At 56.5% G+C, this 16,371-nt stretch overlaps 1 protein-coding gene across 3 annotated transcripts in view; it reads right to left on the bottom strand.

Annotated features, from left to right (window-relative positions):
- LRRC4B (leucine rich repeat containing 4B) overlaps window positions 1-9,354 on the bottom strand; it is a 55,863-nt gene extending 46,509 nt beyond the window's left edge. Inside the window, exon 1 of one of the 3 annotated variants that reach the window (XM_065535759.2) lies at window positions 9,154-9,354. The gene's annotated coding sequence lies outside the window, so the exon portion shown is untranslated. Of the gene's footprint in view, window positions 1-8,861 lie in introns of all 3 variants that reach the window. The other 2 variants (XM_005590025.5, XM_045380425.3) reach the window with 2 other exon arrangements.
- Between the last annotated feature and the right edge of the window lie 7,017 nt (window positions 9,355-16,371).

Below are 16,371 nucleotides of genomic sequence, written 5' to 3' on the forward strand. Positions count from 1 at the left end.
AAATACAAAAAACTAGCCGGGCGAGGTGGCAGGCGCCTGTAGTCCCAGCTACTCGGGAGGCTGAGGCAGGAGAATGGCGTAAACCCGGGAGGCGGAGCTTGCAGTGAGCTGAGATCCAGCCACTGCACTCCAGCCTGGGTGACAGAGCGAGACTCCGTCTCAAAAAAAAAAAAAAAAAGAAAAGAAGAGGGCCGGGCGCGTTGCCTCACGCCTGTAATCCCAGCACTTTGGGAGGCCAAGGTGGGTGGATCACCTGAGGTCAGGAGTTTGAGACCAGCCTGACCAACATGATGAAATTCCACCTCTACTAAAAATACAAAATTAGCCGTGCATGGTGGCGGGCGCCTGTAATCCCAGCTACTCGGGAGGCTGAGAAAGGGGAATCACTTGAACCCGGGAGGCAGAGCTTGCCGTGAGTCGAGATGGCGCCATTGCACTCCAGCCTGGGTGACAGAGTGAGACTCCGTCTCAAAAAAAGAAAAGAAAGGAAACTGAACTTCCAGGCCCCTGGACTGTGGCTCTGTGCTGGGATGGGACGGCTTAACACCCCTGAACTGAATTCACCCCAGAAGAGAACAGGGCACTGGTGGTTTTTACAACAGTATTTGTTGCCAAGGCTCAGGCAGTGGGGTGTGAGAGTGAGTTTGCAGGTGGGGAGGGGCATGGCCCCAGCCTGCTGCACTCAGGGGTCCCGCCTAGGAAGGACGCTGATCTGATCTGTTGTCTCTCACAGGGTTGTGCATATTTTGTTCACAACAAAAGGGTGCTGCTTAAAGTCACAAAAAGCTGAAAACGATGTGAACTGGATCCACGTTTCTCAGACATGAATGTGTGTCCAGCTGCCTGGGAATCTTGTTAAGAGGCAGATTCTGGCGGGGCGCAGTGGCTCACGCCTGTAATCCCAGCACTCTGGGAGGCTGAGGCGGGCGGATCACTTGAGGTCAGGAGTTTTGAGACCAGCCTGACCAACATGGTGAAACCCCGTCTCTAATAAAAATACAAAAATTAGCTGGACGTGGAGGCACCTGCCTGTAGTTTCAGCTACTCGGGAGGCTGAGGCAGGAGAATTGCTTGAACCCGAGAGGTTGCAGTGAGCCGAGATCGCACCACTGCACTCCAGCCTCGGTGACAGAGTGAGACTCTGTCTCAAAATAATAATAATAATAATAACAACAAAAACTGCAGATTCTGCATCGCCCTATCTAGGGCGAGACTGTCATTCTGTTTCCCAGGGGATGCAGGTCTCGCAGCAACGGGCTGAAGGGTCTCTAAGTGCCCATCTCACTCCTATATTCCAGTTCGGGATGAAGAATGAAGCCCCCTCCTCTTCTCTCCTGAGCTCTGTATAGGGGTGTGGCTCTGGGCGGGCCTTGGAATCAACTAGACCTGGGTTTGAACCTCAGCTGCCACAGTTACTAGCTACGTTGGCTTGCAAAGGGAACTTCACCCCTCAGGGCCTCGGTCTGCTCATCTGTAGGTGGGGAAGGTCTGACATCTGTGATGAGTTTAGGGAAATGCCTGGGTCATAAAAGGAAAATGCTCAGTGAACTTATTCTAGGATCCAGAAGATCCTCCTTCTCCTCGTCCACCTCATCACACCGTCCTGTGAAGAGGAAGGATGGAGAGGTGGAAAGAGCGTTGGTGTTGAGGAAAACTGGGTTTAAATTCTGGCTGACTACTTTCTCCCTGTGTCCCCCGCCCCAGGCTCCGCCTTGCGGTCTGTGAAGATAATGACACCTATTCATAGCTTGTTGGGGTTCCTGGTGACCATGTACAGTGCTTGACACTTAAGTGACAGCTACATTAAAAGTTAACATTTATTCTCAGCTGGGCGCAGTGGCTCACGCCTGTAATCCCAGTACTTTGGGAGGCCAAGACGGGCGGATCACTTGAGGTCAGGAGTTCAAGACCAGCCCGGCCAACATAGTGAAACCCCCATCTCTACTAAAAATACAAAAAATTAGCCGGGAGCGGTGGCACGCGCCTGTAATCCCAGCTACTTAAGAGGTTGAGACAGGAGAATCGCTTGAACCTGGGAGGTGGAGGTTGCAGTGAGCCAAGATAGTGCCACTGCACTCCAGCCTGGGTGACAGAGCGAGACTCCGTCTTTAAAAAAAAAAAAAAAAAGTTATTTATTCTTACGGGTCAGAAGAATGAACAGTTTTCCCATTCCGTGACTCAGCCCCTCCCCGCCGAGCCCCGCCACTTCTCCACCATTGTAAATCCAGCAGTTCTGGCTGGATCCAAACCACTCATCTGTCAAGGAGCAGGGGGCCCACGGGATTACATTTGGGGTCTTTGCTCTTCCCGCAACAGGATCCTACAACCCCACGTTGGTGAGGGCTGATGTCACACCCCACTGTGAGAACCAGCGTGGGGGAATCCTTTCCCTTCTGGTGCTTTAGAGGCATAAACAAGATTGAGAACCTGACAGCCCCGAGTTATAAGAGCTTCAATGCCTTCAAACGTCTAATCTTGCCAGCCATGGTGGCTTATGCCTGTAATCCCAGCACTTTGGGAGGCCAAGGCAAGAGGATCGCATGAGCTCAGGAGTTTCAGATCAGCCTGGGCAACATAATGAGAACGCCCTCTCTACAAAAAATACAACAATGAGCTGGGTGTGGTGGTACATGCCTGTAATCCCAGCTACTCGGGAGGTTGAGGCGGGAGGATCGCTTGAGCCCAGGAGGTCGAGGCTGCAGTGAACTATGGTCGTCCACAGTACTTCAGCATGGGTAACAGAGCAAGACCCTGTCCTCCCCCAACCCCAGTGGTCTAACCTACGAGTGTATTGTTACTAACAACCTAATTATTGTGATTATGAACAATTTTATGGCCGGGCGCGGTGGCTCACACCTGTAATCCCAGCACTTTGGGAGGCTGAAGCAGGTGGATCACCTGAGGTCAGGAGTTTGAGATCAGCCTGGCCAATACAGTGAAATTGTGTATCTACCATAAAATACAAAAAAAAAAAAAAAAAAAATTAGCCAGGTGTAGTGATGCGTGCCTATAGTCTCAGCTACTCGGGAGGCTGAGGCAGGAGAATTGCTTGAACCTGGGAGGCAGAGGTTGCAGTGAGCCGAGATTGCGCCCCTGCACTCCAGCCTGGTCGACAAAGTGAGACTCTAATTGCCACTTGGAGGGCCCAATGGACCAGTGCATTCTCCTCTCTTGGCCTCAGTTTTCCCTTCTGTAAAGCAATAGTCTCATGGGGGGAGGCGACCTGCAGGGCGGCCCACACCAGGGTTTGTCGTCCTGGCTCTGCCACTTCTAGGTGTATAATTTGGGGCAAGGAACCCCACTTCTCTGGGCCTCAGTCTCCCCATCTGTCGATCCGGGGATGATGGCTGTGCCTTCTTGGTTGCCCAAGGAAAACATGGAAGACATCCACATACAAGGCTGAGCACTGAGCCTGGCTCGTGGCACGCCCTTCATCAGTTAGCTACAATCATGATCATTTCTGGCTCTGGAGAGAGGGCTCGAGGCAAGGGGAGGGCCAATCTCCTCTGCATTTACCACCTGGGGCTGCCCTCTCCAGTGGAGCCGTGGCCGCACAGCCTTCTGACCTTTGTTGCGGTGTTTGAACAAGAGCTCTGGGGCCTAAGCTCAACTCCCCGGGCTGGCACAGCATCTGGGGGGCACAGTGAGCCTGGGAGTGGCTGGGGCTGCTGCCCCCTCCTGCCCTGCCTCACTCCTTTCCTCCTCTCCGTCTAGGTTTTTTGTTTTTGTTTTTTTTCGATGGAGTTTTGCTCTTGTCATCCAGGCTGGAGTACAACGGCATGATCTCGGCTCACTGCAACCTCCACCTCCCAGGTTTAAGCGATTCTCCCGCCTCAGTCTCCTGGGTAGCTGGGATTACAGACTCACACCACCATGCCTGGCTAATTTTGTATTTTTAGTAGAGACGGGTTTCACCATGTTGGCCAGGCTGGTCTCAAACTCCCGACCTCAGGTGATCCACCCGCCTCAACCTCCCGAAGTGTTGAGATTACAGGTGTGAACCACCGTGCCCGGCCTGTCTCTGTCTAGGTCTTATACTTAGTCCTCAACCTCCCACCAGGATCCCAGATACTACCAGACACCCCCCATTCTCATTCTCAGCAGTCCCCTGTGGGCTCCTGCCTGTCTCCCAGTGGCGAGACCCCACCAGCCCATCTCGTGGGCCTCCGAGGCAGCCCCCCACCTCTGCCTGCCATGACAACAGTTGTGCGTGGGTTTCCAGGCAACAAGGGGCATCCTGCCACTCTTCTTACTCTCCTGCCACCCCCTGTCTGGCAGAGCCAGCCCAGTCTCAGGAACTGGGACTGGAAGGAAAGGGAGGTTCTCCCCAGTGGGGACAGAGGGTCTCCAAACCCAGAGTTAATGAGGTTTCCCAAACCCTGCCAGAGGGGACACAAAGACGTGCCCCCTATACCCAGCAAGGGTGATGGTGGAGGGGCTGCTGCTGGGCTTGAGCGCTGCCAGGCACAAAGGGGAGCCCTGTCCTCTGCACCCCTATCTGGAGGTGAGGCCCTCTTCCTCCGGAAACAGGGTCTACATGCCAGGTCCTCTAAGGCAGCCCCTGCTCTCTACCTGCTCTGGGGCCAAATATGCAGCCTGGTGCACAGGGAAGCCTACCCCCTGCCTACGTACAGGCTGTGATGCCACACGCTGGGGGCAAGAGTGTGGCGTCTGTGGCCCACCCCAGCCATCAGCCAGCTGAGAAGGACAGGCTGCAACATGGTGGCTTCACGCAACGCTGACCCTCCAACACTGTGAGGGGCTGGCGGCTTCACAGCAGACCCTGTCCCTGGAGAATGGGCGTGTGCCCTGCGCCCTGGCAGTCTTAAGAACTTAAGATAAAGATAAGACTCTTCCTGCTCTTGGCAAGGAAAGGAGGCCATTTAAGTGGAAACAGGGCCCAAAGTGAGGCTTGGAGTTAGGGCAAACTGATGGGGGGATGAAGGAGGAGGGGCAGAAAGAGGACCCCGCAAGGGAAACCAAGGGAAGGAGAGTGGAGAGGGTGACGGGGCACAAAGAGACGGAGCAGAGAGGAAGAGGAGCAAACAGCAGAGGTTGCAAACTCCTCTGTCTATGGAGCCCAGCAGGGAAGATGATCACGATGCTGGTTAGAGGGGAGAGTGGGGCGTGGTGGCCCTGCACACCTGAGCACAGCCCACAGTTACCCAGGGGGAAGAAGATTCCAAAAGCTAGCAGTCTAGATTTTTATGCGAAATCTCGAATTTAAAAAATGCTGGCAACAAATTAAACACGTTGAAGGCGCTGGGGGAAAATAACCCTCTCGGGCCGCCCGGAGGACCCCGGCGAAAGTGAGTCCTCAGGGATGTGGGGAGAGGGAGCCACAGGGAAGGAGCAGGGGAGGCGGGGAGGCAGACAGGCTGGCAAGAACAGCAGCAGAGGTGAGGGCGAGTGACACAGAGGGACAAAGAAGACAGGCACAGAGAGCGGTGTGGAGCAGAGACAGAAATAGAGGCAGGTTTCACAGCAGATGGGGTGGAAGAGGGAAAGACTGATGAATGAGTCCACAGACTAGACGGATGGGCCAGGCCAGCAAGACACCGGGGGCTGGGAGGGCGAAGGGTCAGTCCCAGGGAAGATGAGAGGAGATGAAGAGATGAGACGGCTTGACAGAGACAGGAGGTCCAGGTGACACCTCTGGACAGACGCCCGGCCAGAGAGAGCGGGGTGGGAAGGGATGAAACGTCGGGAGAGAGGATGGAGAGAGAGAGCCTGCGTGAGCTACCCAGCAGGCGTCCTAGCAGGTGACACAGGTGATTGAGGGGGTGGAGTCCCTGGCAAGAAAGCAGGGCCAGGGTTCCGGAAGGGACTGAGGATTCAGCGGCCACCCCACCCCCACCCCCACCCCACGGCACCTCTGCCTGAAGATCGGCCTCTCTGCATGGGCCCTGACGGTGTGTGTGTGGGCACCTGTGTGCCCAGGCTCTGCCTGTGACAGAGACATCAGCGCCCTCTGATACCTGATGTCAATTCTGCTGACCTCTCGGACGGACGGCGTGGAGGTGCCTGAGGAGCCCCGTGGGGAGAGGACATTCTCCGGGCTGTCTCTGAGTGGGATTAAGGGTGACTGCTGGAGCCCGACGGGGCTGGCCCTCCCTGCAGTACACACGCATGCCCCCGACGCTGGCACTAGGTTTAGTGTGTGCGCAGCGCTGTGACTGTCTTACGGCACCTGGGGCTGCATCTTTGTAGCTCTGGGGCCACCTCCGTGCCTTTTGCTGTGTGTCTGTCCATAAGCGTGAGGCCACGAGGCCACAGGACCACGAGGCACAGGCCTCCTGCCTTTGTCTCTCCCTCCAGGTCTGTGTATGAAGGACTGTGTGTGTGTCTCCATGTGACACAAGACTACAGGTCTGGGGACTGCTCCCTCTCTCTCCTGACCACTGGCTGACTGAGTGTGGGGGCTGCGTCTGCAGCTGGGCCTCTCTGGTTCCACATGGGGTCTCTGGCTGCCAGTGAATGACTGTGTGCTCCTGTGTGGGAATCTTTGCCTCCACGTGCCCCGTGTCTTCCTCGCAGGCTCCCACTCTCTGTCGCTGACTTGGGGTCCCTCTGACAAGTCAGAATCGGCCTCTAACCCCCCAGAGCTCTGGTGGCCAGTGTCCCCCAGCTTCCTGCTGGCCCCAGCAGGCACCCCGTGGGTCTGTCCCACCCTCCCTGAGTCTGTGGCTCCCTGCCTCTCTGCCTGGCTCGCGTGTCTGCTCTCTGGGTGGGAGTGGCGTGTGTCCCCGGCTCCCTCTCTCTTTCTTTCGGAAATTAAGTGAGTAACTCCGTGACTCCGCGGTGATGCCCTAATTGCCTGTATGTCTGTTTCGGAGGCTGGGTCCCCTCTCTCCCTGTGTGCCTCCCTCCCTGGCTCCCACCCTTCCCTTCCTTGTGTCTCTCTCCCGCCTTTCGGCAGCTTCACTCTCCGTCCCTCTTTTCTCTGTGTGCGTTTGGACAATCGGGTGGCCAGGAGGAGAGGAGCCCCAGGGAGGAGGAAGAGGAGGAAGAAGGTGGGAAGGGGAAGTGGAGGCTGCGGAAAGGCAGGTTAGAAGGCGAAGGCTGCGGAAGATGCTACAGGAAGAGGGAGGTGCCGTCCTGGCCGCGGTCCGGGGGTGGGGGGCGGGAGTTTTCAGGCTCCTGGACCAGGAGGGAAGCCGGCTCCGGCTACTCCCAGCTGCCTGGAGCCCGAGTTCCTGTCTGGCGGCTGCGCGGCCGGGACTTGGGATGTGAGGCGCATAGCAATGGGGCGCTGCGGAGGCGCCACTGCAGCTCCCAGCTGGAGAGGGGGGCGGGGAGGGGGCCGAGGGGCAGCCCCGAGGCTCCCTTCCCCCTCCCCCTTCCCAGCTGGGCTCTCCCCAGGGGAATTCCCCACCCGGAGAGAAAGTCGCCAGAGGCTGCAGGGAGTGGGCAGGGAGGAGGGGAGGGCGCCCAGGGGGAGAGCAGAGGTGAGGAAGTCTGGGGAAGGAGATGGGGGTGCAGAGAGGAGGGGAAGGGGTGGAGGGGTGGGCAAGAGGCCATCCTGGGCAATGGAGACTCGGAGTCCTGGAGAGAGACTGGCTGGGCCCCTGGCAGGACAGGACCCCAGGGAGGCAGGGGCATGGAGATGGGGGAACCCTGAGAGCCCGGGATTGATGGTGAGTTGGAAGGAGAGGTTTCCAAAAGGAGAGAGCTAGGATTGGGGAGTCTGAGATTGCGGAGTACTATGGGGTGAGGAGACAAGGATGGATGGGGTCTCTGGGTGAAGAAAGGTCATAGAAGGAGGTTTCAGAGAGTGATGGGCTAAGGAGAAGGCGACTGGGGGTGTTGGGGAGAAAGGGGAGAGGCTGGGGTGCAAGGCCCAAAGAGGAGCGGGGAGGTAGTGGGAGGAGGGAGCTGGAGGAGAGGGCGGCTGAAGTGAGGGTCTCCTGGACAGAGGGTCTGGAGAGGGATATCTGGGGTATTGTCAGAGATGGGGGTTAGAGAATCCTGAGGGGCAGGTGCCGTGCCTTAGAAGGTCCTAGAAGAGCAGGTGTGAGGGTCGGAAACCTGGTGAGGAGGTAGCAAATGGGGGACGGGGGTCCCCAGGAGGAGAGATTTCCAGGAGGGGAGGGCGGAGGGAGGTGGGAGAGGCAGTGGTCCTGGAGAGACACGTGCCCAAGGATACAAGGCCCCAAAGCCGACTGGGGTCAGGGAACCGGGGGTCTTGGAGAGAGGGAGGGGCAGGGGTCCGAGCCGCCCATTAGGAGAGGCGAGGTGACCCCAGAGGGAGAAGGGCTGAAGACTGGGGAGGGGGCTGTCTCACTCCCCAATCACCCCCTCCGTCTTTCCCATTTTCACTTCCCAAACTCCCCGGTTCTCCCCGGTTGCCACGGCAACCGCTCTTGCCAGGCGCGGTCACCAAGGAAACCCCGTGCCCGCCTCTCCCCCCTCCCCATCACTGGCGTGCCCCCCCCACCCCAAGCAGCAGCGGTGTGGAGGGTGGGAGGGGCCATGGGGAGAGGAATAACCTGGACTCCCGCCCCAGAAAGGGGGGCCCGGACCTACGCCCGGAGAACCCCCCACCCTAAGCCTACTTCCTCAGCCCCACAGCTGGATACGCAGCGACCGCCGGACGCACCCCCCACAACCTGTCCCCAGGCAGCGGCGACAACCCCCCCCACCCAGCACAGAACTCGCCCGGCCCGGAGAACCCCCACCCAGTCGCCTCCCCAACCGGCTTCTGCCTCCCATTAGGCCCCGCCCCCTGTCCTCTGCCATCCCCCCCATCCCGGAGGAGGCCTAAGACCACTGTCCCCCAATTAGCGAATGTCCCCCACCCACCCCCCGCGGTTCCGCCTCCGGCCCCCGCCCCCGACCCGTGCCCCTTGGCGGCTACTCACAGCGAGGAGAGGGGTTCCTTCCGGGGGGCAGCATGCCCGGCCCGTGGGGGGAGGACCCCCCCAATGAGGCTGAGGAATTTGGGGTGCAAGGCCCGCTGCGGGGAGGCGCGGGGGGCGGGGCTGCGGCCGGGCCCGGAGCCTCTCGCGCTCTCCCCCCTCCCCGGCTCCTGGGTGGGGAGGGGGCTTCCGCAGCGGCGGCGGTGGGGCTGGGGGGGCCGCTCTGCCTCCTTGCCTCGCGCCCGCCTGCCGTCCGGCCCCGGCGCCCTCGCCCGCCGCCCGCCTTCCTTCTTGCCTTCCTTTCTTTCCTTCTTTCTTTCCTGGCTTCCTTCCTTCCAGCCTTCCTTCCTTCCTTCCTCCCTCCTCGGGCCCGCCGGCGCCGCTCTCCCCCCACCCCACCCCCCCCCAGGCCCCGGCCCCGGCCCCGGCCCCCGCCTCGGACGGTGCGGCAGCGACCGAGAGCAGCCGAGAGCGGCGGAGACGGGAGCGGAATACTGATGATGGTGGGAGCGGGCGGGCGGAGGGAGGGAGCAGGGAGGGAGGCCCGGGAGGAGAGGAGGGGGGAGAGAGGGAGGGGAGGGAGGGCAGCGTGGAGAGGGAGGAAGGAAAGAGGGGGGAAGAACTGGAGAGGATGGGAGAGGGAGGGAAGAAAGGAGAGGGAGACGGGAGGGAAGGGAAAGGGGGGAGGAAAGAAGAGGGAAGGGGAGGAAAGAAGGAAGGAAGTGGGAAGGGGGTGGAGGAAAGAAGAGGGGGAGAAAAAGGGGAGGGAGCAGGGAAGAGAGGAGGGAAAGGGGAGAGGGTGTGGGGGGGAGGGGAGGGGGTGGTGGGGAAACTCCTGCAATAAGGTCCTGGATGAAGGGGAGGGGAGGGCGGGGGAGCAGGGAGAGTGGGTAGAGGAAGAGGAAAGGAGGGAGAAGAGGAGTGGAGGGAGAGATTGGTAGAGAGATGGGCAGGAGAGGCCCAGGGGCAGGGAAGTGAGGGGAAAGAGGAAGGAGGGAAGGCCCAGCTTTGAGGGCTGCAGGGGACAGAGGGGCCTGGAGGGCAGCGGGGGCTGCGGGGAGAAGAATGGGGAGTGTGGTGGGTGTTGTCAGGAAGAGCAGGGGAAGCTGGCAGGACCCGGAAGAGGCAGAGGAACTAAGTCGGACAGAGATGACAGGATGGAAGACGTAGGGAAGGACCCGTCGGGGGGGATGGGGGAGGAGAAAGATCTCGGGGGAGGGGAGAGAAGCTGCGGAACTGGATCTTTGAGGGCCCGAGACTGGATGGCAAGAGCCCGGGGAGTAGACGGAGTAGGGAAGAGGACAGAGGGCCTTTCTTGAACCCTGCTGTGTGCCCGCTTCGTCAGCCCCTCCACCTCATGAAGAGAAGAACCCCCAAACCCATTTTCCAGAAGAGACCATTGAGGGTCTTGGAGGAGCCAGGATGGGGTTTGCATGCACAGTCCTGGGCTGGGGGGACCCTGAGGGAGATGGAGAATAGGTCAGTTCCTAGCTTTCGTCCCTGGTCCAGACCTGGCAGGTGGAGGCACCTGGGAAGGGCAGAGGGCACAACCCACAGCCTCCCTCTCCACTCTCCTCTCACCTCCCCCAGGTGTTGGCAGCGGGTGCTGGGGACGCATTTAGAGCTGTGAAGCTGCGCTGCATCTTGGGTGCAGGGAGGGGGAGGGCAGATGCAGAGGCCTCTGGGAGGTCACCACGACCCTCCCCTCTACCTCACCGGTCCACTGCCCCAAAAGCTTGGGCCCCAAGGAAGGGGGACATCGGGAATCAGGGGCAGAGAAACCCACAAGGAGAGGTGGCCCCTGTCCAGGACACTGAAGATCCTTCCCGATGTTAACATTAGCACAGAAGTTTCACCCCTTCCTTGTTATCCCCCAAAACGCTGACTAATAACTGAGGACTCCGGAGAGAGAGAAGAGAGATGAAGGTTCCTTCTTTCAGTGCCAGGGGGCCCCGGACAGACTCTCCGTCTTCCCCTTCTCCTCGGAGAGCCCCAGGGAGGGAAAGTGTGGCCCTAACCCTGCAGGCAGAGCCTGGGGAGAGTCGGGGTTGGAAGCTGGAAGGAAAGTGGGCCAGACACATCTATAATGAGCCAGGGTTCCCGAGAGAAGCCAGGTCACAGATGGGTTCAGAAGAGGTGGTTTCGGGTGGGCGTTGGTGGGCGCTGAGCCCTGAGAGCTGCCCAGAGGAGAAACTGAGAAGGGGCCAGGCGAGGGCCAGGGAGGGGCAGGTGGTGCTGTGATGCTTCCGGTTTCACCCGCCCCTGGGCGTCGTCGCTTAAGTCTAGTTTGTGAGACTGGACCAGTGAATGTGTGTGTGCACCAGGGTCCAGCACAGAATAGGCCCAGACCAATGATGACACCAACAAAACAGAATCACATGGTGGCAGCCCGAGGTTCCTGCTGGTCTCCCACAGGCCAGATGCCCAGCACCTCACAAGCATGGCATCGATCCTGCAACCACGCGGTACCAACTCTTAGGGATGGGAGCCCCGGTGGGCACAGGTGAGAGCAGGCCCCTGCTGAGCCCCGAGTTAACCCTTTCATTACAAGAGGGTCTCAGCCGGGCATGGTGGCTCGCACCTGAAATCCCAGCACTTTGGGAGGCTGAGGTGGGTGGATCACTTGAGGTCAGGAGTTCGAGACCAGCCTGACCAATATGGTGGTGAAACCCCATCTCTACTAAAAATACAAAAATTGGCCGGGCGCGGTGGCTCAAGCCTGTAATCCCAGCACTTTGGGAGGCCGAGACGGGCGGATCACGAGGTCAGGAGATCGAGACCGTCCTGGCTAACCCAGTGAAACCCCATTTCTACTAAAAAAATATGAAAAACTAGCCGGGCGAGGTGGCGGGTGCCTGTAGTCCCAGCTACTCGGGAGGCTGAGGCACGAGAACGGCAGCGTAAACCCGGGAGGCGGAGCTTGCAGTGAGCTGAGATCGGGCCACTGCACTTTAGCCTGGGCGACAGAGCCAGACTCTGTCTCAAAAAAAAAAAAAAAAAATACAAAAATTAGCCAGGCATGGTGGTGCACGCCTGTAATCCCAGCTACTCGGGAGACTGAGGCACAAGAATCACTTGCACCTGGGAGGCGGAGGTTGCAGTGAGCCAAGATTGTACCACTGCACTCCAGCCTGGTGACAGAGTGAAATTCAGTCTCAAAAAACAAACAAACAAACCAAGAGGGTCTCAGGTGAGAGGCCAAGCCGTGTCAGGTGGGGCCCTTAGAGAAGCAGGGAAGTATTCCAATATTTTAACAACCAGTGAACCCTATTGGTCCATGCAGCCTAAGTCTCAGCCCTGCCTGGAGGGTGTGACTGCCCCTGTTTTACTGAAGGAGAAATAATTTGCCATCAACCCCCAGAACTCATCAAGGGCCTTCAGCACCGGGCGCTGTTCAGGGTCCTGAGAGCCAGCCGGAGAACAGGAAGGAGACTGCACCTGTCCCCGCGGAGCTGACCCTCCAGCAGAGAGGATAACTCAAGGTCCTATTTCCAAGAGCAGTGTGAGCAATGAAGAAAATAAGAGGACAATTAGGGCGGAGAGAAGTTGGTGGGAGGTCAGGAGGACAGACTTGAGGTGATCAGGAGAGGCCTCCTGGAGGAGGTGTCTTTTGTCCCGAGGCCAAAATAAGGAGACAGCTCGTTGCGTGCACAGGGGCAAGCACCTAGGGCAGAGGCCCCCAGATGGCAGCAAGCCGGGCCTGTTTGAGAGATGGGAGCGAGACAGGTCTGGCGTGGAGGAAGAAGAGAAGCAGAGTGGAAAAAGGTGAGGATGAAGCCCCAGGTTTGACTCAAACACAAAACCAAACCTTAATACTCCCCACTGTCCCCTAAACCTTGCCCTAAGGCTTAACTCTAATCTCCCACTCAGGTGATAGTCCTGAGCAACCGGAACACTGATCCTCATTTTTCATTCATGTTTTCAACATGGACTGGGGCCTCTGATGCCCCAGAAATGGTATCAGGTAAGAGACCCTCCACAGTAACGAATGCTCAAAGGTATTTTCACCATTGAAAACACACACACACACACACATACACACGGAAATTGTACATTTCCTTCGGGATGGGATTTCAGAGGTTAAATTTCAAATTTCTTTGCTTCGGGCTGTTAAAAAAAAAATTATCCACACAATGTGTTCACTGCCTGTCTCACCCCAATCAGAAGCTATGATTGGCAGTTTGGTATACCTTTGATCAATAAAATATGGGAAAATGAATGAACTTTTCACTTAATGTAGTTCGGTTTGTAGTTCAGAAAAATCTCTCAAAGTGGGACTTATGGGGGACAGTGGCTAAAGGAATCACAGCCACTCTGGCGTTCTTGTATTTAGTTCTATCCAGTTACACTGGACAACTCCCAGGTACCCTTCACCTGGGCTGCGACGTAACAGGACTGTCACCCACGGTGGGAAGCTCTGGGAAGGCGGCTCACACCACCATGGGTGCAAAGCAGCTTGGCCTTATGCCTTACCCCCAATTCTTTTTTATTTATTTATTTTTTTTGAGACAGGGCCTGGCTCTGCCACCCAGGCCAGAGTGTGGTAGTGCCATGTTGGCTCACCGCAACCTCCACCTCCCGGGTTCAAGCGATTCTCCTGCCTCAGCCTCCGAGTAGCTGGGACTACAGGCGCGCACCACCACGCCCAGTGTTTTGTATTTTTAGTAGAGATGGGGTTTCACCATGTTGGCCAGGCTGGTCTCGAACTCCTGGCCTCAGGTGATTCACCTGCCTCAGCCTCCCAAAGTGCTGGGTTTACAGGCATGAGCTGCTGCGCCTGGGCTCTTACCTCCAATTCTGACCATCGCTAACTGCTATGATCTGAATATGTTCCCCCAAAATTCCTATGTTGAAACTTAATTGCCAATGTGACAATATTAACAGGTGGGTCCTTGATGAGGTGATTAAGTTGCAAGGGCAGAGCCCTCATGAATGTCATTAGTGACTTTATTTATTTATTTATTGGAAATATTCTCGCTCTGTCACCCAGACTGGACTGCAGTGGCACGATCTCTGCTCATTGCAACCTCTGCCTCCTGGGCTCAAGCAGTTCTCGTGCCTCAGCCTCCCAAGTAGCTGGGACTACAGGCCCCTGCCACCAAGCCCAGCTTTTTTTTTTTTTTTTTTTTTTTTTTTTTGTATTTTAGTAGAGATGGGGTTTCACCATGTTGCCCAGGGTGTCTCGAACTCCTGAGCTCAGGCAATCCACCCGCATCAACCTCCCAAAGTGCTAGGATTACAACCATGAGCCAGCACATTCAGCCGCATTAGTGACTTTATAACAGAGGTTTGGCCAGGCCCAGTGGCGCAGACCTGTAATCCCAGCCATTTGGGAGGCCGAGGTGGGAGGATCACTTGAGTCCAAGAGTTTGAGAGCAGTCTAGGTAATACGGCAAAATCCATAAAAAATACAAAGCCCATAAAAAATACAAAAAATTAGCCAGTATAGTGGCATGTACCTGTAGTCCCAGCTACTCAGGAGGCTGAGATGAGAGGATCGCTTGAACCTGGGAGGTGCTGGTTCCAATAAGCTGAGATTTCGCCACTGCACTCCAGCCTGGGGGACAGAGTGAGATCCTGTCTCAAACAACAACAACAACAACAAAAAACCCAGAAGTTTGAGTGAGCTATATTCCCTTTTGCTATGTGAAGACACAGCAAGAAGGTACCATCTATGGAGAACAGCTCTGCCCCCGACACTGAGTCTGCTGGCGCCTTCATCTTGGAATTCCCAGCCTTCAGAACTGCGAGAGAAAATTCCCATTGTTTATAAATTACTCAATCTAGGCCGGGCGTGGTTGTTCACACCTGTAGTCCCAGCACTTTGGGAGGCCAAGGTGGGCGGATCACTTGAGGTCAGGAGTTCAAGACCAGCCTGGCTAATGTGGTAAAACCCCGTCCATTTCTACTAAACATATGAAAATTGGCTGGGCATGGTGGTGGGCACCTGTATTCCCAACTACTCAGGAGGCTGAGGCAGGAGAACTGCTTGAGCCCAGGAAGTGTGGAGGTTGCAGTGAGCCAAGATTGTACCACTGCACTGCAGCCCGGGCAACAGAGCAAAACTTTGTCTCTAAACAAATAAATAAATAAATTTACCCAATCGAAGGTATTTTTCTGTAGCAGCCCCAATGGACGAAGACCCTGTGCCTGTAATCCAAACCCTAACCCTCCTGTTAGGAGAGATGAACGGTCACTGAAAGAGAAGCACAGAGCTGGGTACTCCATCCTCACAGCAGGGTAACGTCCCTATTGCCTGCTTGTCTGGTTTCCAGAATGTCTGCACTTGTCCTGAGTCAGTGTGACAGGCTACATTTCCTGAAGATGACTGTAATCATTGCCCCGTCCCTCAGGCTCTTCTTACGACGAGACTGACACTTTCCCCTGTCTCATCCCATCAGACATGCTGATTGGCAGTGAGGTATACCTTTGATAAATAAAAGCCCTTGAAACTGGGAGGGCTTTTGTGACTTTTTTTTTTTTTTTGAGACAGAGTCTCGCTCTGTTGCCCAGGCTGGAGTGCAGTGGCCTGATCTCAGCTCACTGCAAGCTCCGCCTCCCGGGTTTACACCATTCTCCTGCCTCAGCCTCCCAAGTAGCTGGGACTACAGGTGCCCACCACCTCGCCCGGCTAGTTTTTTGTATTTTTTTTTAGTAGAGACAGGGTTTCACCGGGTTAGCCAGGATGGTCTCGATCTCCTGACCTCATGATCCGCCCGTCTTGGCCTCCCAAAGTGCTGGAATTACAGGTTTGAGCCACCGCGCCCGGCTTTGTGACTTTTTTAACCAATGGCCTGTGGCCACCAAAAAGATGTAGCTTCTGCTTTATTTGCTAAAATATTAACTCCAGCCTTTGGCAGCTCTACGAGCTGACTGACTGCTCTGAGGTAGTTATGCTGTGAGGCAGCTCAGACTAACCTGATATAGTTGGGTGTTTTATTATTATTATTATTTTTATTTTTTGAAACAAGGTCTCACTCTGTCACCCAGGCTGGAGTGCATTGATGCAATCATGGCTTACTGTAGCCTTGACCCAAGGGGTTCAAATGATCCTCCCGCCTAAGCCTCCCTAGTAGCTGGGACTATAGGTATGTGCCACCACGCATGGCTAATTTTTAAGTTTTTTGTAGCGATGGGGCCCCACTGTGTTGCCCAGGCTGGTCTCAAATTCCTGGGCTCAAGCTGTCCTCCTGCCTTGGCCCCTCAAAGTGCTGGCATTACAGGCATGAGCCACACCTGACCGAGTTTAGATACTTGTCCCTTCCAAATCTCCTTTTGAAATGTGATCCCCGATGTTGGATGGGCGGCCTGGGGGGAGGTGTCTGGGTCACAGAGGCAGGCTCCCTCATCAATGTCTTGGTACCATTCCTGCAGCAATGAATGAGTTCTTGCTCTATTAGTTCACTGGGATCTAGTTGTTAAAAAGGGCCTGGCACCTCCCTCCTCACTGTCTTTTTTGCTCCTTCTCTCGCCATGTGACATACCGGCTTCCCCTCCCCTTTCGCCCTCTTCT

Source organism: Macaca fascicularis, chromosome 19 (genome assembly GCF_037993035.2).
Source record: "Macaca fascicularis isolate 582-1 chromosome 19, T2T-MFA8v1.1".
Classification (NCBI taxonomy): Eukaryota; Metazoa; Chordata; class Mammalia; order Primates; family Cercopithecidae; genus Macaca; species Macaca fascicularis.